At 42.2% G+C, this 24,836-nt stretch overlaps 1 long non-coding RNA gene across 1 annotated transcript; it reads right to left on the bottom strand.

Annotated features, from left to right (window-relative positions):
* Nucleotides 1–6,678: 6,678 nt before the first annotated feature.
* On the bottom strand, nt 6,679–9,492 carry LOC146564889 (uncharacterized). The gene is made up of 4 exons (XR_014894456.1): nt 9,199–9,492; nt 8,944–9,081; nt 7,361–7,392; nt 6,679–7,275 (listed from the first exon to the last, which is right to left on the bottom strand). It is a non-coding gene; the product is annotated as an uncharacterized LOC146564889 (long non-coding RNA).
* Nucleotides 9,493–24,836: the final 15,344 nt, after the last annotated feature.

Here is a 24,836-nt window from a genome sequence, read left to right as displayed (position 1 = left end):
ACCATACAATGGCCTCAGTGAACACATCAGCACATAAGTAGAGATAAGGAAACTCAATCACATTAGATATTAATATTACTATGAGTAAATTATATATATTATATATTCTGTTATATGGTTTAAAGAATACAATGTGATAATCACACAGGAGAACGCTGTTTCCAGTTATACAAATTAATTTTATTTCACTATTAAAGAAACCAATTATGTAAATAAAAGCTCACCACAAGAACATCTCCCAACCCAGTCTTACAAAGTTGCAGTTACAATAAAAAATGGGTAGGGAACATGAACTGTTGGTGAGCTAAAAAACAATCCTGGTGCTGATGCTTGTCATTGAACGTTTTGGACAGAGCTCTTGATTGAAATGCCTACCGTTGTGTGTAGGCATTTCGGTCCAGATGTTATGGAGTTCAGTTCAGCTAAGATGTATTTCTAAAGCACCGGATCGCAAAAATAGCCGCTTCTCGGCTGTTTATATTGTAAGGTAAAGACCATACAATATAAGAGAGAAAACCCCCCAACAATCAGATGATCCCCTGTGAGCAAACCCTTGATGACAGTGTCTGTGAAGGTTATCAGTCATCAAGGCCATAGTAGTCTAAGGAGCTTGGAAAGAAAAGCGCCTGGACTTCTTTAAGTCAAAGAAGTCCAGGCGCTTTTCTCCAAGCTCCTTAGACTTGGTGACGGTGGGAAAGAAAAACTCCCTTTTAACAGGAAGAAACTTTCGGCAGAACCAGGCTCAGTGAGGGGCGGCCATCTGCCTCGACCGGTTGGGGGGGGGGGCACAGCTGTTATAACCCCTGACGCAGCATAGCTTCTAATTCTGAAAGATACGTAGATACCTTAAACCTGCACTCTATGCAGGACACCAAGCGATGACACGACTTGCAGTACTATAGGAGTCTATGCAGAAACAGTTTTCTCTCTTGAATCTCTGTAATTTTTTTGCTACTGAGTGTCTGGGTGCAGTCACTCATTTTGGGCCAATTAAATCAAATGAACTTCCATTGTCTAAGTTATAGCCCTATTGAACCTGCGTTAACCAGGTTTAATAGGGAGGGCCAAAGTCGTAGTTGTGCTAAATTTCCTCGAATTCTCCTCGGAGATTTTCGAGTAGCTTCCTTTGTTCTTGAAAGTTCTTTTCCATTTGTCTCATCGCTTCCCGTCCATTCCACATCTTTTTGGTAAGGTCACTAACCGTATTTTCCAAGGCCTTATTTTGTTGTTTGAGTATGTCAACTTGGACATCGTAGTTGTTTATCAGATTGTTATGTTCTTCCTGTGAAACTTTGGGAGTCTGAGCTTGGGTTTGCAACGCCATGTCTTCTGTTTTCAAGGCTTCCTGTGAATCATACAGATTTTTCTTGACCTCTTCAAGCTCTCTTTTCATTTCCTCAAATTCATGGCACAACAACTCCTTTTCTCTGTTGGTCACTTCAAAATCATGTTCGGAGTCTTTCTCAGTGGCTTTGGAGATCCGTGATTCTCCTTTCACACCCTCATCGTGTGGTTTCAGTTCTTTTTGAGAATCACCACTCCTTTTGGAAAGCTCCTGGAGGTCCTGTTCAAGAAGTTCGTTATGCCGCCTCAATATGTCAATTTCATGTGCAAAGCATTGGCGTTCCAGGGTCTGTCTGAGCTGTTCACTGTCCGTTGTTTTGTTTTCCTCATTCATGATCCTTTTTCTTTCTTCACTCTCTTGTAACTCTTTAAAGGCTGTGTTTGCCTGATGGAGCTCAGTTTTAACAGCCTGTATTTCCTGTTGCATGTCATCTTTTTCCTTTTCAAAGTCCCTTTTCAGCTCACACATGCGTTTTACCGTCACATCATTTTCCTCTCTTAAAGACTGGTTGTCCTTTTCCATGTCTCCCACTTTTATAACCAAGCCTGTCTTGCTGCTTTGCAACTCTCTGATTTCTGCTTCCATTTCCTGCATCACCTCTTTCTGTTGCTGGATCTCTTTGGTTTTGGAGCTGTTTAAATCCTTTAGAATTTGGTTCCAATATTCCAGCTCTTGAATTTTGAAGTGAATTGTTTCATTCTCTAGTTGCAGGTCTCTTTTCCTCTTGTTTTTAGAGAACCCACTTCGTTTGAAGAGAACTTCAATGTTTTTTTGGAGAATCTTGTTCTCATTTATGAGCTCTCTTTTTTGCTCCTTAAGGTCGGCGTTCTCTACTTTAAGGTCACGTATGGTAGAGTTTTGTTGTTTGAGAGTTTTATTCTCATTTTTCAGCTCTTTGATTTGCTGTTTAAGTTTTTCGTTCTCGGCTCTCATGTTGCATACAACAGGATTTGACAGACTCATATTTCAAATTGAAGTTGATGCTAAATCTCTGTACCAACTAAAAGATTTTTTAAAAATACCGTCAACTGTGTCAGAAACGCAAGTTTCCAGTAGTTTCCTGCCTAGTGAATTCTTCCACTCTCTTTGAAAGACTGCCAAGAGTGAGAACCTCTCCCCTATTTATAGGTTTTCGTGTGCTGATGTCATAAAGAAGACCAGAGATCAAAGGGATTCTGGTGAAACGTCACTGTGTCTGGTCTGGGCAGTTCTGAATTGAATAATAACAAAATGACGGGGGGCGTGTCTGGTAGCCATGTGAAGACGTGTTGTACAGGGCTCCTCAATGGACTAACTTGTTTCATAATTCCATTGCTCCAAAACTAACGAACTTTTAACAACAGTACGATAACACGCCCGTGTGCTGCTCTGAGGCACTTTTTACATCTTCAAGGCTACGGTGTACGAAATATGAGCAAAACTAGATCGGGGAAAGAGCAGGCCGCAAAAGCCTCGGACCTGTCACGGTTGTTAAAGAGTGGACTCAGGCGCGGAGCTCAGAAATAATGACAGTGCATTTATTTACAGTGCAGCAAGGTGACAACAGTTCAAATGTGCAACAATGGTGATAGTGCGTCCCTCCTTCCGTGTAAGCCCGTGCGTGGTAGTGAGTGCCCGTCTCTCCTCCAAGTGCTTCCTTAGTGTCCGTAAATCCTCCGTCAATCCCTGGGTGAACACACACACACACACACACGACAGCAGAATGAGTACGAAGATCAGACAGCACTTCAATAACGTTAGCGACTCAAAAACACTACCAGGCTTAGTGCAATACTCCAGCGCTGTCTGTCGCTCAGCCACACCATTAAGTAGCCCTGCTACTAGTTGATTGGCAGCAGCTGGTGGATTGACTGCAGGTGCGGCAGCTCCGGGCGACAGCACTTCCGGGTCGGAGGTAGCCTGTTGCTAGGTTACCTCCTAGCACATCACAGCGGAGCCGGAGGGGAAGACAGGGCGATAGGAGAGACATTTTCACACTGTGGTATCGCAAGATATAAGTGGTTATATAAATATATGAGTATACATAATAGTTATTATTCATAGATACCTACATCCTAAGTTCCTGTTAATCTTCTGAAAGAAACAGAATGAATGTGTTGTTACAATGGTAATGCCAGGAGAGGCAGTATTAGTTCTGTGTTACATTAATGTGTAAGGAAGTGGAAGAAGTGTGTGTCCTGTAGGAGGCAGTAGAAAATGGATGCTCATGTTCTGTACATGCCCTGAAAGTAAGGTTCAGTAAACCAGTGCAACGATACTCCGGTGTAAGGCTCAGTTATTGTATTTTTATTTTTTGAAGATGCAACACACACGCACACAGATATACACACACTGGCAGGTCGACCGGTCAGGGCGCCGTCAGATCCTGACAGGACCATGCTGAGGACAGACCGGAGGCACCACCCCATGACATGAGTGAGATTATGAGAGCTATTGCTAGCTCTGAAAAGACGATATTGGACCGTATCGATTCAAGCACGAAAGATTTATTATTCCAGAGGTTGGGACATATTTTTTCTGCACCTGCATTTTGGTACCTGAATGGCAAGCTCGCAAAGTCATCTGCTCTTCGTTTTATAAGCTGGAATGTTAAAGGTATAAATAATCCGGTTAAACGCACAAGGGCTTTTACTCATTTAAAATCATTGAGATCCGATGTTGTATATCTGCAGGAAACACACCTCCGATCAAGTGAACAAATTCAACTAATTAAACTGTTTCTCTGCTTGTCTGCATTGCCACAAATTGTTCTATTTGGTGATGTATCATAGAACTGTACTATATAGTGTATGTACGTTTCTGTGTTTGCTAGTAACTACCATCAACCTAAGGTCTCAGCTAATTTATCTTTGCAGAGATGTTCATTTGATTGTAACAGCAGTAGGAAAGAGCAGTAACAAGAGTAGGACAGCTAAGCTAATTATGGCTAAACATTTGGAATTTAGTGAAAGCAAAAATTGACCTTGCAAAGATGGATAGGTTTATTTAGAAAGTCAGCTATTTAGTGTTCGTCCCAAGTAGGAGATTTTGAATTGAGTCTAAATTGACCGCAAATTTACTTACATCAAAACTTACAAATTTACATCAAAACTTCTGAAGATGCAGGTCTCTGTGCAGCGGCTGAAGTCTGTGGTGTAGAGGGTGAAGAGGAAGGGGGAGAGGATGGTCCCTTATGGTGCTCCTGTGTTGCTGATTACCTTGTCAGACACACAATGTGGAAGACGCACATATTGTGGTCTTCCTGTCAGGTAATCAACAATCCAGGACACTAGAGAAGCATCCCCCTGCATCGCTGTTAGCTTATCACCAAGCACTGGAAAAGTAAAAAAAACATGAACCTCACAGTGCTCGCCGGCTGGTCCGGGTGGATGTAGACACGATTGAGCAGATAGATGATGGCGTCCTGTGAGACGGGGCTGGTAAGCAAATTGAATGGGATCCTGATGTGGTCTGACAATGGGTGAGATCTGGTCCAGGATGAGCCTTTCCAGGGTCTTCATGATGTGGGAGGTCAGTGTCACAGGCCTGTAATCCTGGGGGCCACTGGGACGTGGCGTCTTTGGTACAGGGACGAGGCTTGATGTCTTCCACAGCACTGGGACCCTCTTCAGACTCAGCATGAACAGTTTATGGAAGACTCCACAAAGCTGGGGGGCACAGGCCTTGAGGGGACTCACTCCATCTGGTCCAGCAGACTTGCCTGAGTGGAGTTTCTTCATTTGCATCTGAACCTGGTAAGCATTTAACACTACTACACTGACATACATAATTTTCAATTTAATGAAGTTAAAAATTTGTTGTCTTATTGTCAGTTGTTATTGACAGCAAGATTATTAGAAATATATGAAAAAATGTACATTAAATGGGAAGTTCAGGAGCTGAATCAATGACAGTTTTTTTTTTCAAATGAAAGTGACAAAGGTGCAGATTCATACATAGATGCTGTCATATTAACTAGAGATGGCACGATACCACTTTTTTATGTCCGATACCGATACCGATATCATAAATTTGGATATCTGCCGATACCGATATGAATCCGATATAGTGTTTTTTAATCAACAAAACTGTTTTTTAAAATATCTTGCTGCATTTTGCAAGTCTGCAAGTTCATACTCAAGTTTAAAACAACAACTACACTAAAGCTATTCTGTTATACCTGTATACAAAAAAAATATTTCATAGTTCAGCAATACTGATCAATCTAATAAACTTAGACCTACACCATCCTCCCTATTCTGTTATTTTAAAGAGTACTTAGCGTAAATATTAAGCAACCTAACTAATAGGGTTCCAACTCCCAGCAACAACAAAAATAAATAAATAAAAAATAGGGAACCACCCCTCACGCTCCACCTCATGATGCTTAATCGACGTAATCAACCTTAATTTGATGCAGTGTGAAAAAAAAATGCACAGAAATCAATTATTTTTCAAGAAATATTAAATAGATTCAACATCTTTCTTCAACAAAATTGCAGACTGCACAGATGGTACCTTCCCAAAGGAAAATGTACTATAGCTTACTAGGGTATATATATTAGACTTAATAGTCACTATATACAGTAATTGACTTCTATTCATTTTACATCAAATTAAAACTTTGGGTGTCAGATAATTATTTATTAAAAGCTAGACATTTTAAATGAGAATAAGAAAGAAAAGTATGTCTTTGTGCCCCCTTTTCCCAGTTAATGCCCTATCGGCCCCCCTGGCTAAACTTTGCTAGATCCGCCCCTGCACAGTTACCAGCCGTCAGCTACGTAGAAAAAGATCCTGGTGTAGAAAGTAATATTAAATAAATTCTAACAACAGCTTATCAAGCTTAAACGTGCTGCTGTTGTTCAGCCGCTGGTTTGCTCTTTCTGGCGCAAAGTGGGCCAAAAACAAACAAGAGAGACTCACGACAGAAAAGCCGATCAGCTGATCGTTAAGCAGTTTCACGATTGAAGTAGCAGCCGGAGAACGAGAGGCAGTCGCTCGTTAAGCTTAACGTGGGAATGCTTTACAAACATTCAGAGATGGACTTACACACTTGCTTTACTTCTCTCGGGGACAACTTTGTCAGAGATGAAATGCCAGGTTGCTAGCGAAGCTCCAAATGCTATCCAGACCACAGGTCCCGCATGCCACAGCTGCTCTATCACGTGATGCATACTGCTCCGACGTTCTGAGGCGAGTTACGGCGTGTTGCAAGTTTTGTGAGGTGCTTTCGTGATATTTAATGGATCGGATTACATTTTTTATTTTTCTCCGATATCCGATCCAGTAATTTAGGTCAGTATCGGACCGATACCGATACGTAATATCGGATCGGTCCATCTCTAATATTAACAGATGTTAATGTGTGAAAAGGGCTTTAACCCTCCCATTATGATGTGGGTCGAGTTGACCTGATTTAAAAATGTAAAAGGAAAAATTGTTAAAAGTACTTTTTAATACAAAATTGCTGTTTGGCTTAAAAAATGTAACCAGCTTGTAAAATGAAACTGGTTTACCTGGCAGCCAGAGTGGAGGCTAAAGGCGACTGAAACTACTTCTTTCTTTGCAACTGTGAGACATATTATACACACACACACACACACACACACGACAGTAATGCTTGGCCCAGTGAAATTGAATGCTGATTGAAAGTACACCTTAATTATCAACTAAAAGCAAAAGAGAAAAAAAACATAAGTAATATTTTTTAAAGACATTACTGAGAAACTTTCCAGGATTCGCCAACTGATGCATCAGTGGGTCTGAATTTCCAGTGCAGTCTCTCATCAAGTATGTTAAAATTGATGATAAAATTCAACAAAACTACAGGGAAACACTCTGGAAGATTCTGCTGCTGCTCATTTTTCTCCAATTCCAACCAGAAGTGCCACCAAAAAGCAAAGGTTTCCCAGAAGGTACACAGCGATCAGGCAACTGTCACCTTTGACCTGACAAAAAAAGTAAAATTATATTAGAAATACTCCATCTTGTGGCAATCAGTGATTGCTTGCTTTTATATTTCTTTCAGCTTACCAATGCTGATTCCATTTGATCAGCAGTATCATCTGAAACCCAGAGCAAAGAACAGTGAAATATTGCAGGGCACATTAACTGAAGTGAACTAAAGCAGTCAGCTATGTTTTTAATCATTTTATTTATACAGGTTGAGTTATGATATTAGTTTTAAGCTTTAACAGAAGAAGAACAATTTGAAATCAATTTAAATAAAATTGAGTCGAGTTGAGTAGTTGTGGTGATTGAAAAAAAACAAAAAAACAACAACTTTCAGAACGATAACAATGTGCTGGAAGCTCTATGTAAACATTTAGCATGTCAAGTTGCCATTGGTCATGGAAAGTGTGTGCGGCACGGGGGGGTAAAACATTTTTTAAAAATCACCAAACATTAACCAGTTTTTGTAGACACAAAGAGGTTGTGATCATATTTTTTTTTAATAATTTGTGTGACTGAGCCACACATTGAGCCACAGCATTGTCAAACTACACGTGTCCAAAATTGGATAGTCTCAGTTGAGACAATTCAATGCAAGTTCTCTCTGATAACATTAGGTTGGTGGTGCATGAGCTGAGCCTTCGTGTATAGTATTCCCAGAGTATTTTCATGCATTTAATAAATCGAAAGATAAAGATTCCTTTGTCGCTGTACTTCAGCACAGTTAAAGTGTAACAGCTTTTGTTCCAGCAGACTACCATTGAGACATTCTTACGCGTTTTCACTCATCAATTCATAAATACCAATATTGTCAGGGTCCTGGGACTGGGCGACCCAGGATCCCTGAGCAGTCATGTATTATATTATTATTATTATTATTGCTGTGTATTTTGGTGTTGCTCCCCCTTCCCTGTGCTTGTGTATATGTGTGTGTGGGTGGCTGAGCACTTGTTTATAGGCGGCGTCAGGCCTGGAGGGTGTGGCCCTGCAAGGGGACTGGCCACACCCGAAGCCACACACCTGCTGCTGATCAGGCCTCGTCGGGGGAGCTACTTAAGAGAGTCTTGGAGCTCCCACCGACGCGGGATCATTGCTTGGGACTCCACGTTAGTTACCCAGTTTAGGTTTTGGTCGTGTAGTGTATGCCTGCCATTGTTCAGTGTCCTGACTGCTGCCGCTATTGTTTCCCGCAGGAGGAGCGTGGAAGGCTTAAGGAGCAGCGAGCACCGGGAGTGCAGACACGGGAGCAGAGAGCACTTGGAGGACACGACACGGGAGTCTGGGGAGAAACACGGGGATTTATTGTTGTTTGATATCACCCTCTGTAAATAAACACTGTCTATACGTAGAGCACCGCGCCTGGGTCCTCCTTCCCCACTCCTTCCACGGTGTGCCATGCCGTACCGTGACAAATATTTGATGCTGCTGTGTTATACACAGAAAATCTTGTGATACAGTGCTGTTTATTTTACCCATCCAACCACATTCTGAGGTGTACAGGGGTTATACTCTTCGCTCAGTCAGCTAAATGCTGCTGAACTGATCAGGTGGCTCTTCACCGTGCAAATGGACTGTTGGGTCTAGATTGGTTTTTGTCATTAAAGTGTATATGGGTAGTGATGATTTTTTCCTTCATCACTGAAATGCAAAAAAAAAAGGCTTACCTCTGTGTTTAACTACCCAATCATGGACCTCCAAAATGATGATGAAGAGAACTTCCCAGGCAAAGAAGCCACCCATCACTTTCAATAGCCACCCATCATCACTGTCAATCCTGTCCAGGCCTGTAAATATGGCTGCCACTGTGTGACACAAAGAAGCAGGCATTTTAAGACAAGCAGCATGGGTGACAGTGTGTCTGCTATTGAAAATGTTAGCATATATGCAAGATGGTAGAATGAAGTAAAACACAAGCTTACCAGCTATAGATTTTATTACCACCGCATTTAAAAAATGTGTCCAGTTGAACAGATACCTCCTATCAAAGAAAAGAGAAGAACTATAAAATCATCAGCTTGAAGTATGAATACAACTCTTAGGGTTATCAAATAACTTTATAACCTCACTTTGCCGCGTGAGCAGTGCATTTAGTCATTAAGCATGTACTGCCCCATTCCTTTGGTTTATCGTGTTTTCAAAATTTGTTAAATAATTGTAGAGAAAAAAAAAGTGAGGCCATTTTTAATTTTTTTTTAAATAATATTTGAACAGAGTATTCTTAAATGTGTATAGGCATGATATAGTATATTAATTAAACACACACAGATGGATACATAAAGGTGATGTTGTGGTCCGCAGCGCAGCAAGGCCCCGATAGGCTGGATGAGTGAGAGGATCATAACCAGGCACCCCAACACTGGATGTGCTCCCTGGATACCAAACACATTAACAGTGCTAATCATGGGGCATAAATATCAGTCTGAGAGCTGAAACACACAACTAAAGAGTGCTTAATGAATATCAAGAGAAAAGAAAAAAAAACACTTTGAAGGGGTATATTAATCTTGCCTGTGGATGCAACTTGCAGACTGGAGGAGATAAGACATGGACATAACTAAGCACAAACAGAACATGATGGCTGGGGGGGAAACACACGTGACAGAAGGAATGGGTCACAAGGGAAAAACATGGAAACGAGACGGGAGAAAAGGACATTACTGAAATACATGAAGGGCCAGGGCTGGGACAGCCAACCAGTCACAGACAAAGAGCCACATCATACACCTGGGCACACATGAACATCACCCATCCCTTCCTCTGTCCTGCGTTCAGTTTAGGGTATCGAACTCAGGACCCTAGCCTCATCAGGCCGGGGTCTTTGTGTGGAGTCTGGATGTTCTCTCGAGCTTCCTCCCACAGTCTAGGGACATGCAGTTAGTGGGGGTCTTCTCGCCCCGTTCACATTCACACAGAGATGAATTGAAGATCACCTTGTGGTTAGTGCCTTCTATTCGATGTACAGACTGAATAATAACACCTTCTAATTAGTTCTGTCTCCTATTGGTGCTCTTCTACGAGTGATCAGTGCTTGATGGCTTACTAAGCTTAACTTTTTTCCACAACATTGATAACAAACACACACAAAACAACAACAACATATGTTATCTAAAAAAAACTTGATTGGACCAAAGTTTTGATGTTCATCCTACATGTTTATTGAGATTGTCTAATGTCTGCGACGGTATCTTCTCCCACGTCTGCGGACACCCGAGGCCTTGTGGGGTCTCTTGTGTCTGCGAACGGGGCGAGAAGACCTCGCATGTCTGCGTCTATACCTGCGTCGTGGCATTGTCCAAAACGGCGGTACCTGCTCCACGTCACGGGTTCTATTTATGGACTCACCTGGCAACTTTAGTGATGTCACTGCTGATGTTGTCACTGTTGGTGTGACCTCATGACTCATTCATGCCATCTGAACTGTGGTGTAATTATGAGGTCACAGGGGGACGTGAATTTATTCACAAAGTTGATAGAGAGTTTGGGTCATAACTCAAAGACGCAATGATGCAGTCAAATCATTTGGAATTAAATATCTCTGTCAGTGCGCCCCAGGGTGGCTGTGGCTACAATGTAGCTGCCATCACCAGTGTGTGAATGGGTGGATGACTGGATGTGTAAAGTGCTTTGGGGTCCTTAGGGACTAGTAAAGCGCTATGCAAATACAGGCCATTTACCATCTATAAATTACAAAATTTAGAGGGTTCTGACATCACAGTCATCTTTCTGACATTGACATCCAGTCTCTCTGTTGTGATGTCAAATATCAATGCCAGATTCATCTCTCTGTTGTGATGTCAAATATCAATGCCAGATTCGTCTCTCTGTTGTGATGTCAAATATTAATGCCAGATTCATCTCTCTGTTGTGATGTCAGATATCAATGCCAGATTCGTCTCTCTGTTGTGATGTCAGATATCAATGCCAGATTCGTCTCTCTGTTGTGATGTCAGATATTAATGCCAGATTCATCTCTCTGTTGTGATGTCAGATATCAATGCCAGATTCGTCTCTCTGTTGTGATGTCAGATATTAATGCCAGATTCATCTCTCTGTTGTGATGTCAGATATCAATGCCAGATTCGTCTCTCTGTTGTGATGTCAAATATCAATGCCAGATTCATCTCTCTGTTGTGATGTCAGATATCAATGCCAGATTCGTCTCTCTGTTGTGATGTCAGATATTAATGCCAGATTCGTCTCTCTGTTGTGATGTCAGATATCAATGCCAGATTCGTCTCTCTGTTGTGATGTCAAATATTAATGCCAGATTCGTCTCTCTGTTGTGATGTCAGATATCAATGCCAGATTCGTCTCTCTGTTGTGATGTCAGATATCAATGCCAGATTCGTCTCTCTGTTGTGATGTCAGATATTAATGCCAGATTCGTCTCTCTGTTGTGATGTCAGATATCAATGCCAGATTCGTCTCTCTGTTGTGATGTCAGATATTAATGCCAGATTCATCTCTCTGTTGTGATGTCAGATATCAATGCCAGATTCGTCTCTCTGTTGTGATGTCAGATATTAATGCCAGATTCGTCTCTCTGTTGTGATGTCAAATATTAATGCCAAATTCGTCTCTCTGTTGTGATGTCAAATATTAATGCCAAATTCGTCTCTCTGTTGTGATGTCAGATATTAATGCCAGATTCGTCTCTCTGTTGTGATGTCAAATATTAATGCCAGATTCGTCTCTCTGTTGTGATGTCAAATATCAATGCCAAATTTGTCTCTCTGTTGTGATGTCAAATATCAATGCCAAATTCGTCTCTCTGTTGTGATGTCAGATATCAATGCCAAATTCTTCTCTCTGTTGTGATGTCAGATATCAATGCCAGATTCGTCTCTCTGTTGTGATGTCAAATATCAATGCCAAATTCGTCTCTCTGTTGTGATGTCAGATATCAATGCCAGATTCGTCTCTCTGTTGTGATGTCAAATATCAATGCCAAATTCGTCTCTCTGTTGTGATGTCAAATATCAATGCCAAATTCGTCTCTCTGTTGTGATGTCAAATATCAATGCCAGATTCGTCTCTCTGTTGTGATGTCAAATATCAATGCCAAATTTGTCTCTCTGTTGTGATGTCAAATATCAATGCCAAATTCGTCTCTCTGTTGTGATGTCAGATATCAATGCCAAATTCGTCTCTCTGTTGTGATGTCAGATATCAATGCCAGATTCGTCTCTCTGTTGTGATGTCAAATATCAATGCCAAATTCGTCTCTCTGTTGTGATGTCAAATATCAATGCCAAATTCTTCTCTCTGTTGTGATGTCAGATATCAATGCCAGATTCGTCTCTCTGTTGTGATGTCAAATATCAATGCCAAATTCGTCTCTCTGTTGTGATGTCAAATATCAATGCCAGATTCGTCTCTCTGTTGTGATGTCAGATATCAATGCCAAATTCGTCTCTCTGTTGTGATGTCAGATATCAATGCCAAATTCTTCTCTCTGTTGTGATGTCAGATATCAATGCCAGATTCGTCTCTCTGTTGTGATGTCAAATATCAATGCCAGATTCGTCTCTCTGTTGTGATGTCAGATATCAATGCCAAATTCGTCTCTCTGTTGTGATGTCAGATATTAATGCCAGATTCGTCTCTCTGTTGTGATGTCAAATATTAATGCCAGATTCGTCTCTCTGTTGTGATGTCAAATATCAATGCCAAATTCGTCTCTCTGTTGTGATGTCAAATATTAATGCCAGATTCGTCTCTCTGTTGTGATGTCAAATATTAATGCCAGATTCGTCTCTCTGTTGTGATGTCAAATATCAATGCCAAATTCGTCTCTCTGTTGTGATGTCAGATATTAATGCCAGATTCGTCTCTCTGTTGTGATGTCAAATATTAATGCCAAATTCTTCTCTGTGTTGTGATGTCAGATATCAATGCCAAATTCTTCTCTCTGTTGTGATGTCAGATATTAATGCCAGATTCGTCTCTCTGTTGTGATGTCAAATATTAATGCCAAATTCGTCTCTCTGTTGTGATGTCAGATATCAATGCCAAATTCTTCTCTCTGTTGTGATGTCAGATATTAATGCCAGATTCGTCTCTCTGTTGTGATGTCAAATATTAATGCCAAATTCGTCTCTCTGTTGTGATGTCAAATATCAATGCCAGATTCGTCTCTCTGTTGTGATGTCAGATATTAATGCCAAATTCGTCTCTCTGTTGTGATGTCAAATATTAATGCCAAATTCTTCTCTCTGTTGTGATGTCAGATATCAATGCCAAATTCTTCTCTCTGTTGTGATGTCAGATATTAATGCCAGATTCGTCTCTCTGTTGTGATGTCAAATATTAATGCCAAATTCGTCTCTCTGTTGTGATGTCAAATATCAATGCCAAATTCGTCTCTCTGTTGTGATGTCAGATATCAATGCCAGATTCGTCTCTCTGTTGTGATGTCAGATATTAATGCCAGATTCGTCTCTCTGTTGTGATGTCAGATATCAATGCCAAATTCGTCTCTCTGTTGTGATGTCAGATATCAATGCCAGATTCGTCTCTCTGTTGTGATGTCAGATATTAATGCCAAATTCGTCTCTCTGTTGTGATGTCAGATATTAATGCCAAATTCGTTTCTCTGTTGTGATGTCAGATATTAATGCCAGATTCGTCTCTCTGTTGTGATGTCAGATATCAATGCCAGATTCGTCTCTCTGTTGTGATGTCAGATATTAATGCCAGATTCGTCTCTCTGTTGTGATGTCAGATATCAATGCCAGATTCGTCTCTCTGTTGTGATGTCAGATATCAATGCCAGATTCGTCTCTCTGTTGTGATGTCAGATATTAATGCCAAATTCGTCTCTCTGTTGTGATGTCAAATATTAATGCCAAATTCGTCTCTCTGTTGTGATGTCAGATATTAATGCCAGATTCGTGTCTCTGTTGTGATGTCAAATATTAATGCCAGATTCGTGTCTCTGTTGTGATGTCAAATATCAATGCCAAATTCGTCTCTCTGTTGTGATGTCAGATATCAATGCCAGATTCGTCTCTCTGTTGAACAGTATCCGGGTTTACACCAGCCCACCAGATTTCTTATTTGTGTTGCCCTGTAGTAATCCTGTAGGCAAGGGATGCCTAATCCTCCTTTATCTTTGGGAAGCTGAAGTGTTTTGAACTTAACTCTTGGCTTTTTACCCGCCCATATAAATCTTGAGAGGGTCCTATCCCACTCTACAAAGTATCTATCAGGGTTTTCTATAGAAACAGACTGGAATAAGTTTAATATCTTTGGGAGCATATTCATTTTTATGATGTCCACTCTAGAAGAAATGCTTAGATAGACCATCTGCTAATATTTAGCATGATATCTTTTTTAAGTAGGGGGTAGTTGATTTCTTCCAAGCTAGTTATATCCATTGATAAGTTTATGCCCAGATATTTGATAGTTCTTTTGTCCCAGCTTAGTTTGTATTTGTTGAGCAGATTCTGGGGAGGGCTATAAAAGCTACTAAGAACTTGTGTTTTTTGTATATTCAATTTATATCCCGAGTATAGCCCATACTCCTTTAACACTGACATGAGCTCCATAAGTGATTCGGTAGGTTTTGATAAGTAAACCAAAATGTCATCTGCAAACAGAATCAGAATCAGAAACTTTATTGTCATTGTCATGAGAACAACGAAATGAAGAATGGTCCCCGATCATTGCATCATCCCTAGCAATATCAAAATATAAATAAAACAATAAAATTCAATAAATAAAATAGATAGAATACTTAAAATACTAATAAGATATAACAGTAAAACATTCACATACATTCTCACACACATGCTTCAGACCGTGCATAGATTAACACAAGAGTGGCGTGATGGACATTTTTTTGTAGTATTCAGATGTGTTATTGCAGTTGGATAACAGCTGTGTTTGAGTCTATTAGTCCTTGCTCTGATTGCCCTGTACCGTCTGCCTGAGGGCAACAGTTCGAACAGGGAGTGGCCAGGATGTGAGGTGTCTTTTATGATGTTTTGGGCCTTTTTAAAACAGTGGGCGTTGTGTAGAACTTCCAGTGTGGGGAGAGGGCAGCCAGTGATCTTTTGGGCAGTGTTAATGATCCCTTGGAGTGCTTTCCTCTGAGCCCCTGTGCAGCTAGTGTACCAGATGCATATGCAGTAAGTTAGAACACTCTCAATGGTGGCTCTGTAGAAGGACACCAGCAGTCTCTGTGTGATGTTATTCCTCCTGAGAATTCTCAGGAAGTACAGTCTCTGTTGGGCCTTTTTCAGCAGCTCGGAGGTGTTCACACTCCAGGAAAGGTTCTCCTCTATATTGACTCCCAGGAAGCGGAAGCTTGCCACCCTTTCTACACAGTCCCCATTTATGAATAGTGGTTGGATCTCTGCCTTTTTCCTTCTGAAGTCTATTATGAGTTCTTTGGTTTTTGAAGTGTTGAGGAGGAGGTTATTGGCCTTACACCATGACGTCAGCTGCTCCACCTCGTCTCTGTACGTAGACTCGTCTCCCTTGGAAATGAGCCCCACCACTGTGGTGTCATCTGCAAATTTCACAAAGATGTTGCTGTGGTGGCGAGGAGTGCAGTCGTGTGTGTAGAGAGAGTAGAGCAGTGGACTGAGCACACAGCCCTGGGGTGAGCCAGTGCTGAGACTCAGGGCTGAGGATGTGTGATGGCCAACTCTGACTCTCTGTCTACGGCCCGAGAGGAAGCTATTGATCCACATGCAGGTGCTGTCTGGAAGCCCCAGGTCTTGTAGCTTGGCCACCAGTTTGTGTGGAAGGATGGTGTTAAAAGCTGAGCAGTAATCCACGAAGAGCATCCGCACATAGCTACCATGCTCTTCCAGGTGAGTTAATGCAGCATGGAGTGCTGTGGCTACAGCGTCTTCCGTGGATCGGTTTGCTCTGTAGGCAAACTGGTGTGGATCCAGGCTGCGGGGCAGGGCTGCTGTGATGTGTCTGCGGACCAGCTTCTCAAAGCATTTCATTACCACTGGGGTGAGTGCCACCGGTCTGTAGTCATTCAGGCCGGTGATGTGGGGCTTCTTAGGCAAGGGGACTATGGTGGAGGACTTCAGGCAGAGTGGGACAGTCGCCTGTGCGAGGGATTTGTTGAAGATCCTGGTGAAGATCCCAGCCAGCTGTTCTGCACAATCCCTCAATATTCGACCTGGCACACCATCAGGACCCGCCGCCTTCCTCGGGTTAACAGCCTGCAGCATGCGCCTCACCTCGTGCTCTTCCAGGGTGAGGGTGGTGCTGCTATGGGTGGCGTGTTGCTGCTGTGGCTCCAATACCTCCGGTACCCTGGTCTCAAAGCGGGCAAAGAAGATATTCAGCTCCTCTGCCAGCTCCAGGTCACCGTCCGCAGCTCCGAGATTGATCTTATAGTTGGTTAGGTGCTGGATGCCTTGCCACACCTGCCGGCTGGTATTACTCTTCAAAAACAAGGCCAATTTCTGCTCACTTCCAGTGATATTAATCCCTTTTATGTTACCATTCTGCCTAATCCTTTCAGCCAATGGCTCTATAAAAATAGCAAATAAGAGTGGACTCAGTGGGCATCCTTGTCTTGTGGACCTTTCAAGCTTGAAAGCATCTGAAAGTTCACCGTTAATCTTTACTTTTGCAGTTGGGCTATTATACAAGGCCCTCAATATAGTGATGATGGACCCATTAAACCCATGGATTTTTTTTTAAAATATGAAAAAAATGTAACTTTTTCCTTCCGTCATACTTCAGAAATATAATACATTAATTTTTTGAACATTTTAAAACATTTAAGTTTGCTCGTTGTATTTATAAGATCCTACATTGACGTGCTCCACAATCATTGGTCAGTCATGTTAAAATCCATTATCAGTGGAAAACAAACCTGATCCTCTACTAGAGGCGATTGTGCAATACCTTTTAGACATAACACTCAGCAAACAGTTATTATTAGTTAAAGTCAGTGAGATTTGGAGTGATACATGACACATGACGGAATAAGACACGCAGACTTAGCATGACGAGCCGACGAGGAACACGTACACTGTGAATACATACAGAGGGAAAAGGGGACAGGAGATAAGACATGGACATAACTAAGCACAAACAGAACATGATGGCTGGGGGGGAAACACACGTGACAGAAGGAATGGGTCACAAGGGAAAAACATGGAAACGAGACGGGAGAAAAGGACATTACTGAAATACATGAAGGGCCAGGGCTGGGACAGCCAACCAGTCACAGACAAAGAGCCACATCATACACCTGGGCGCACATGAACATCACCCATCCCTTCCTCTGTCCTGCGTTCAGTTTAGGGTATCGAACTCAGGACCCTAGCCTCATCAGGCCGGGGTCTTTGTGTGGAGTCTGGATGTTCTCTCGAGCTTCCTCCCACAGTCTAGGGACATGCAGTTAGTGGGGGTCTTCTCGCCCCGTTCACATTCACACAGAGATGAATTGAAGATCACCTTGTGGTTAGTGCCTTCTATTCGATGTACAGACTGAATAATAACACCTTCTAATTAGTTCTGTCTCCTATTGGTGCTCTTCTACGAGTGATCAGTGCTTGATGGCTTACTAAGCTTAACTTTTTTCCACAACATTGATAACAAACACACACAGAACAACAACAACATATGTTATCTAAAAAAAACTTGATTGGACCAAAGTTTTGATGTTCATCCTACATGTTTATTGAGATTGTCTAATGTCTGCGACGGTATCTTCTCCCACGTCTGCGGACACCCGAGGCCTTGTGGGGTCTCTTGTGTCTGCGAACGGGGCGAGAAGACCTCGCATGTCTGCGTCTATACCTGCGTCGTGGCATTGTCCAAAACGGCGGTACCTGCTCCACGTCACGGGTTCTATTTATGGACTCACCTGGCAACTTTAGTGATGTCACTGCTGATGTTGTCACTGTTGGTGTGACCTCATGACTCATTCATGCCATCTGAACTGTGGTGTAATTATGAGGTCACAGGGGGACGTGAATTTATTCACAAAGTTGATAGAGAGTTTGGGTCATAACTCAAAGACGCAATGATGCAGTCAAATCATTTGGAATTAAATATCTCTGTCAGTGCGCCCCAGGGTGGCTGTGGCTACAATGTAGCTGCCATCACCAGTGTGTGAATGGGTGGATGACTGGATGTGTAAAGTGCTTTGGGGTCCTTAGGGACTAGTAAAGCGCTATGCAAATACAGGCCATTTACCATCTGTAAATTACAAGATTTAGAGGGTTCTGACATCACAGTCATCTTTCTGACATTGACATCCAGTCTCTCTGTTGTGATGTCAAATATCAATGCCAGATTCGTCTCTCTGTTGTGATATCAAATGTCAATGCCAGATTCGTCTCTCTGTTGTGATGTCAGATATCAATGCCAGATTCGTCTCTCTGTTGTGATGTCAAATATCAATGCCAGATTCGTCTCTCTGTTGTGATGTCAGATATTAATGCCAGATTCGTCTCTCTGTTGTGATGTCAGATATTAATGCCAGATTCGTCTCTCTGTTGTGATGTCAGATATCAATGCCAGATTCGTCTCTCTGTTGTGATGTCAGATATTAATGCCAGATTCGTCTCTCTGTTGTGATGTCAAATATCAATGCCAGATTCGTCTCTCTGTTGTGATGTCAGATATCAATGCCAGATTCGTCTCTCTGTTGTGATGTCAAATATTAATGCCAGATTCGTCTCTCTGTTGTGATGTCAGATATCAATGCCAGATTCGTCTCTCTGTTGTGATGTCAGATATTAATGCCAGATTCGTCTCTCTGTTGTGATGTCAGATATCAATGCCAGATTCGTCTCTCTGTTGTGATGTCAGATATCAATGCCAGATTCGTCTCTCTGTTGTGATGTCAAATATCAATGCCAGATTCGTCTCTCTGTTGTGATGTCAAATATCAATGCCAAATTCGTCTCTCTGTTGTGATGTCAGATATCAATGCCAGATTCGTCTCTCTGTTGTGATGTCAGATATCAATGCCAGATTCGTCTCTCTGTTGTGATGTCAGATATCAATGCCAGATTCGTGTCTCTGTTGTGATGTCAAATATTAATGCCAGATTCGTGTCTCTGTTGTGATGTCAAATATCAATGCCAAATTCGTCTCTCTGTTGTGATGTCAGATATCAATGCCAGATTCGTCTCTCTGTTGTGATGTCAGATATCAATGCCAGATTCGTCTCTCTGTTGTGATGTCAGATATCAATGCCAGATTCGTCTCTCTGTTGTGATGTCAAATATTAATGCCAGATTCGTCTCTCTGTTGTGATGTCAAATATCAATGAAAGATTCGTCTCTCTGTTGTGATGTCAAATATTAATGCCAGATTCGTCTCTCTGTTGTGATGTCAAATATCAATGCCAGATTCGTCTCTCTGTTGTGATGTCAAATATCAATGCCAGATTCGTCTCTCTGTTGTGATGTCAAATATTAATGCCAGATTCGTCTCTCTGTTGTGATGTCAAATATTAATGCCAGATTCGTGTCTCTGTTGTGATGTCAAATATCAATGCCAGATTCGTCTCTCTGTTGTGATGTCAAATATTAATGCCAGATTTGTGTCTCTGTTGTGATGTCAAATATTAATGCCAGATTTGTGTCTCTGTTGTGATGTCAAATATTAATGCCAGATTTGTGTCTCTGTTGTGATGTCAAATATTAATGCCAGATTCGTCTCTCTGTTGTGATGTCAAATATCAATGCCAAATTCGTCTCTCTGTTGTGATGTCAAATATCAATGCCAGATTCGTCTCTCTGTTGTGATGTCAAATATTAATGCCAGATTCGTCTCTCTGTTGAACAGTATCCGGGTTTACACCAGCCCACCAGATTTCTTATTTGTGTTGCCCTGTAGTAATCCTGTAGGCAAGGGATGCCTAATCCTCCTTTATCTTTGGGAAGCTGAAGTGTTTTGAACTTAACTCTTGGCTTTTTACCCGCCCATATAAATCTTGAGAGGGTCCTATCCCACTCTACAAAGTATCTATCAGGGTTTTCTATAGAAACAGACTGGAATAAGTTTAATATCTTTGGGAGCATATTCATTTTTATGATGTCCACTCTAGAAGAAATGCTTAGATAGACCATCTGCTAATATTTAGCATGATATCTTTTTTAAGTAGGGGGTAGTTGATTTCTTCCAAGCTAGTTATATCCATTGATAAGTTTATGCCCAGATATTTGATAGTTCTTTTGTCCCAGCTTAGTTTGTATTTGTTGAGCAGATTCTGGGGAGGGCTATAAAAGCTACTAAGAACTTGTGTTTTTTGTATATTCAATTTATATCCCGAGTATAGCCCATACTCCTTTAACACTGACATGAGCTCCATAAGTGATTCGGTAGGTTTTGATAAGTAAACCAAAATGTCATCTGCAAACAGAATCAGAATCAGAATCAGAAACTTTATTGTCATTGTCATGAGAACAACGAAATGAAGAATGGTCCCCGATCATTGCATCATCCTTAGCAATATCAAAATATAAATAAAACAATAAAATTCAATAAATAAAATAGATAGAATACTTAAAATACTAATAAGATATAACAGTAAAACATTCACATACATTCCCACACACATGCTTCAGACCGTGCATAGATTAACACAAGAGTGGCGTGATGGACATTTTTTTGTAGTATTCAGATGTGTTATTGCAGTTGGATAACAGCTGTGTTTGAGTCTATTAGTCCTTGCTCTGATTGCCCTGTACCGTCTGCCTGAGGGCAACAGTTCGAACAGGGAGTGGCCAGGATGTGAGGTGTCTTTTATGATGTTTTGGGCCTTTTTAAAACAGTGGGCGTTGTGTAGAACTTCCAGTGTGGGGAGAGGGCAGCCAGTGATCTTTTGGGCGGTGTTAATGATCCCTTGGAGTGCTTTCCTCTGAGCCCCTGTGCAGCTAGTGTACCAGATGCATATGCAGTAAGTTAGAACACTCTCAATGGTGGCTCTGTAGAAGGACACCAGCAGTCTCTGTGTGATGTTATTCCTCCTGAGAATTCTCAGGAAGTACAGTCTCTGTTGGGCCTTTTTCAGCAGCTCGGAGGTGTTCACACTCCAGGAAAGGTTCTCCTCTATATTGACTCCCAGGAAGCGGAAGCTTGCCACCCTTTCTACACAGTCCCCATTTATGAATAGTGGTTGGATCTCTGCCTTTTTCCTTCTGAAGTCTATTATGAGTTCTTTGGTTTTTGAAGTGTTGAGGAGGAGGTTATTGGCCTTACACCATGACGTCAGCTGCTCCACCTCGTCTCTGTACGTAGACTCGTCTCCCTTGGAAATGAGCCCCACCACTGTGGTGTCATCTGCAAATTTCACAAGGATGTTGCTGTGGTGGCGAGGAGTGCAGTCGTGTGTGTAGAGAGAGTAGAGCAGTGGACTGAGCACACAGCCCTGGGGTGAGCCAGTGCTGAGACTCAGGGCTGAGGATGTGTGATGGCCAACTCTGACTCTCTGTCTACGGCCCGAGAGGAAGCTATTGATCCACATGCAGGTGCTGTCTGGAAGCCCCAGGTCTTGTAGCTTGGCCACCAGTTTGTGTGGAAGGATGGTGTTAAAAGCTGAGCAGTAATCCACGAAGAGCATCCGCACATAGCTACCATGCTCTTCCAGGTGAGTTAATGCAGCATGGAGTGCTGTGGCTACAGCGTCTTCCGTGGATCGGTTTGCTCTGTAGGCAAACTGGTGTGGATCCAGGCTGCGGGGCAGGGCTGCTGTGATGTGTCTGCGGACCAGCTTCTCAAAGCATTTCATTACCACTGGGGTGAGTGCCACCGGTCTGTAGTCATTCAGGCCGGTGATGTGGGGCTTCTTAGGCAAGGGGACTATGGTGGAGGACTTCAGGCAGAGTGGGACAGTCGCCTGTGCGAGGGATTTGTTGAAAATCCTGGTGAAGATCCCAGCCAGCTGTCCTGCACAATCCCTCAATATTCGACCTGGCACACCATCAGGACCCGCCGCCTTCCTCGGGTTAACAGCCTGCAGCATGCGCCTCACCTCGTGCTCTTCCAGGGTGAGGGTGGTGCTGCTATGGGTGGCGTGTTGCTGCTGTGGCTCCAATACCTCCGGTACCCTGGTCTCAAAGCGGGCGAAGAAGATATTCAGCTCCTCTGCCAGCTCCAGGTCACCGTCCGCAGCTCCGAGATTGATCTTATAGTTGGTTAGGTGCTGGATGCCTTGCCACACCTGCCGGCTGGTATTACTCTTCAAAAACAAGGCCAATTTCTGCTCACTTCCAGTGATATTAATCCCTTTTATGTTACCATTCTGCCTAATCCTTTCAGCCAATGGCTCTATAAAAATAGCAAATAAGAGTGGACTCAGTGGGCATCCTTGTCTTGTGGACCTTTCAAGCTTGAAAGCATCTGAAAGTTCACCGTTAATCTTTACTTTTGCAGTTGGGCTATTATACAAGGCCCTCAATATAGTGATGATGGACCCATTAAACCCATGGATTTTTTTTTTTAAATATGAAAAAATGTAACTTTTTCCTTCCGTCATACTTCAGAAATATAATACATTAATTTTTTGAACATTTTAAAACATTTAAGTTTGCTCGTTGTATTTATAAGATCCTACATTGACGTGCTCCACAATCATTGGTCAGTCATGTTAAAATCCATTATCAGTGGAAAACAAACCTGATCCTCTACTAGAGGCGATTGTGCAATACCTTTTAGACATAACACTCAGCAAACAGTTATTATTAGTTAAAGTCAGTGAGATTTGGAGTGATACATGACACATGACGGAATAAGACACGCAGACTTAGCATGACGAGCCGACGAGGAACATGTACACTGTGAATACATACAGAGGGAAAAGGGGACAGGAGATAAGACATGGACATAACTAAGCACAAACAGAACATGATGGCTGGGGGGGAAACACACGTGACAGAAGGAATGGGTCACAAGGGAAAAACATGGAAACGAGACGGGAGAAAAGGACATTACTGAAATACATGAAGGGCCAGGGCTGGGACAGCCAACCAGTCACAGACAAAGAGCCACATCATACACCTGGGCGCACATGAACATCACCCATCCCTTCCTCTGTCCTGCGTTCAGTTTAGGGTATCGAACTCAGGACCCTAGCCTCATCAGGCCGGGGTCTTTGTGTGGAGTCTGGATGTTCTCTCGAGCTTCCTCCCACAGTCTAGGGACATGCAGTTAGTGGGGGTCTTCTCGCCCCGTTCACATTCACACAGAGATGAATTGAAGATCACCTTGTGGTTAGTGCCTTCTATTCGATGTACAGACTGAATAATAACACCTTCTAATTAGTTCTGTCTCCTATTGGTGCTCTTCTACGAGTGATCAGTGCTTGATGGCTTACTAAGCTTAACTTTTTTCCACAACATTGATAACAAACACACACAAAACAACAACAACATATGTTATCTAAAAAAAACTTGATTGGACCAAAGTTTTGATGTTCATCCTACATGTTTATTGAGATTGTCTAATGTCTGCGACGGTATCTTCTCCCACGTCTGCGGACACCCGAGGCCTTGTGGGGTCTCTTGTGTCTGCGAACGGGGCGAGAAGACCTCGCATGTCTGCGTCTATACCTGCGTCGTGGCATTGTCCAAAACGGCGGTACCTGCTCCACGTCACGGGTTCTATTTATGGACTCACCTGGCAACTTTAGTGATGTCACTGCTGATGTTGTCACTGTTGGTGTGACCTCATGACTCATTCATGCCATCTGAACTGTGGTGTAATTATGAGGTCACAGGGGGACGTGAATTTATTCACAAAGTTGATAGAGAGTTTGGGTCATAACTCAAAGACGCAATGATGCAGTCAAATCATTTGGAATTAAATATCTCTGTCAGTGCGCCCCAGGGTGGCTGTGGCTACAATGTAGCTGCCATCACCAGTGTGTGAATGGGTGGATGACTGGATGTGTAAAGTGCTTTGGGGTCCTTAGGGACTAGTAAAGCGCTATGCAAATACAGGCCATTTACCATCTATAAATTACAAGATTTAGAGGGTTCTGACATCACAGTCATCTTTCTGACATTGACATCCAGTCTCTCTGTTGTGATATCAAATGTCAATGCCAGATTCGTCTCTCTGTTGTGATGTCAGATATCAATGCCAGATTCGTCTCTCTGTTGTGATGTCAGATATTAATGCCAGATTCGTCTCTCTGTTGTGATGTCAGATATCAATGCCAGATTCGTCTCTCTGTTGTGATGTCAGATATCAATGCCAGATTCGTCTCTCTGTTGTGATGTCAAATATCAATGCCAGATTCGTCTCTCTGTTGTGATGTCAAATATCAATGCCAGATTCGTCTCTCTGTTGTGATGTCAGATATCAATGCCAGATTCGTCTCTCTGTTGTGATGTCAGATATCAATGCCAGATTCGTCTCTCTGTTGTGATGTCAAATATCAATGCCAGATTCGTCTCTCTGTTGTGATGTCAGATATTAATGCCAGATTCGTCTCTCTGTTGTGATGTCAAATATCAATGCCAGATTCGTCTCTCTGTTGTGATGTCAGATATTAATGCCAGATTCGTCTGTCTGTTGTGATGTCAGATATTAATGCCAGATTCGTCTCTCTGTTGTG

Source organism: Mchenga conophoros, linkage group LG11 (genome assembly GCF_057382185.1).
Source record: "Mchenga conophoros isolate Kocher_MC1m ecotype Shallow Benthic linkage group LG11, M_conophoros_male_GT1.1, whole genome shotgun sequence".
In the NCBI taxonomy this organism is placed as follows: domain Eukaryota; kingdom Metazoa; phylum Chordata; class Actinopteri; order Cichliformes; family Cichlidae; genus Mchenga; species Mchenga conophoros.
The sequence above is the reverse complement of the archived record's forward strand: the minus strand, read 5'-3'. Positions and strand labels throughout refer to the sequence as shown.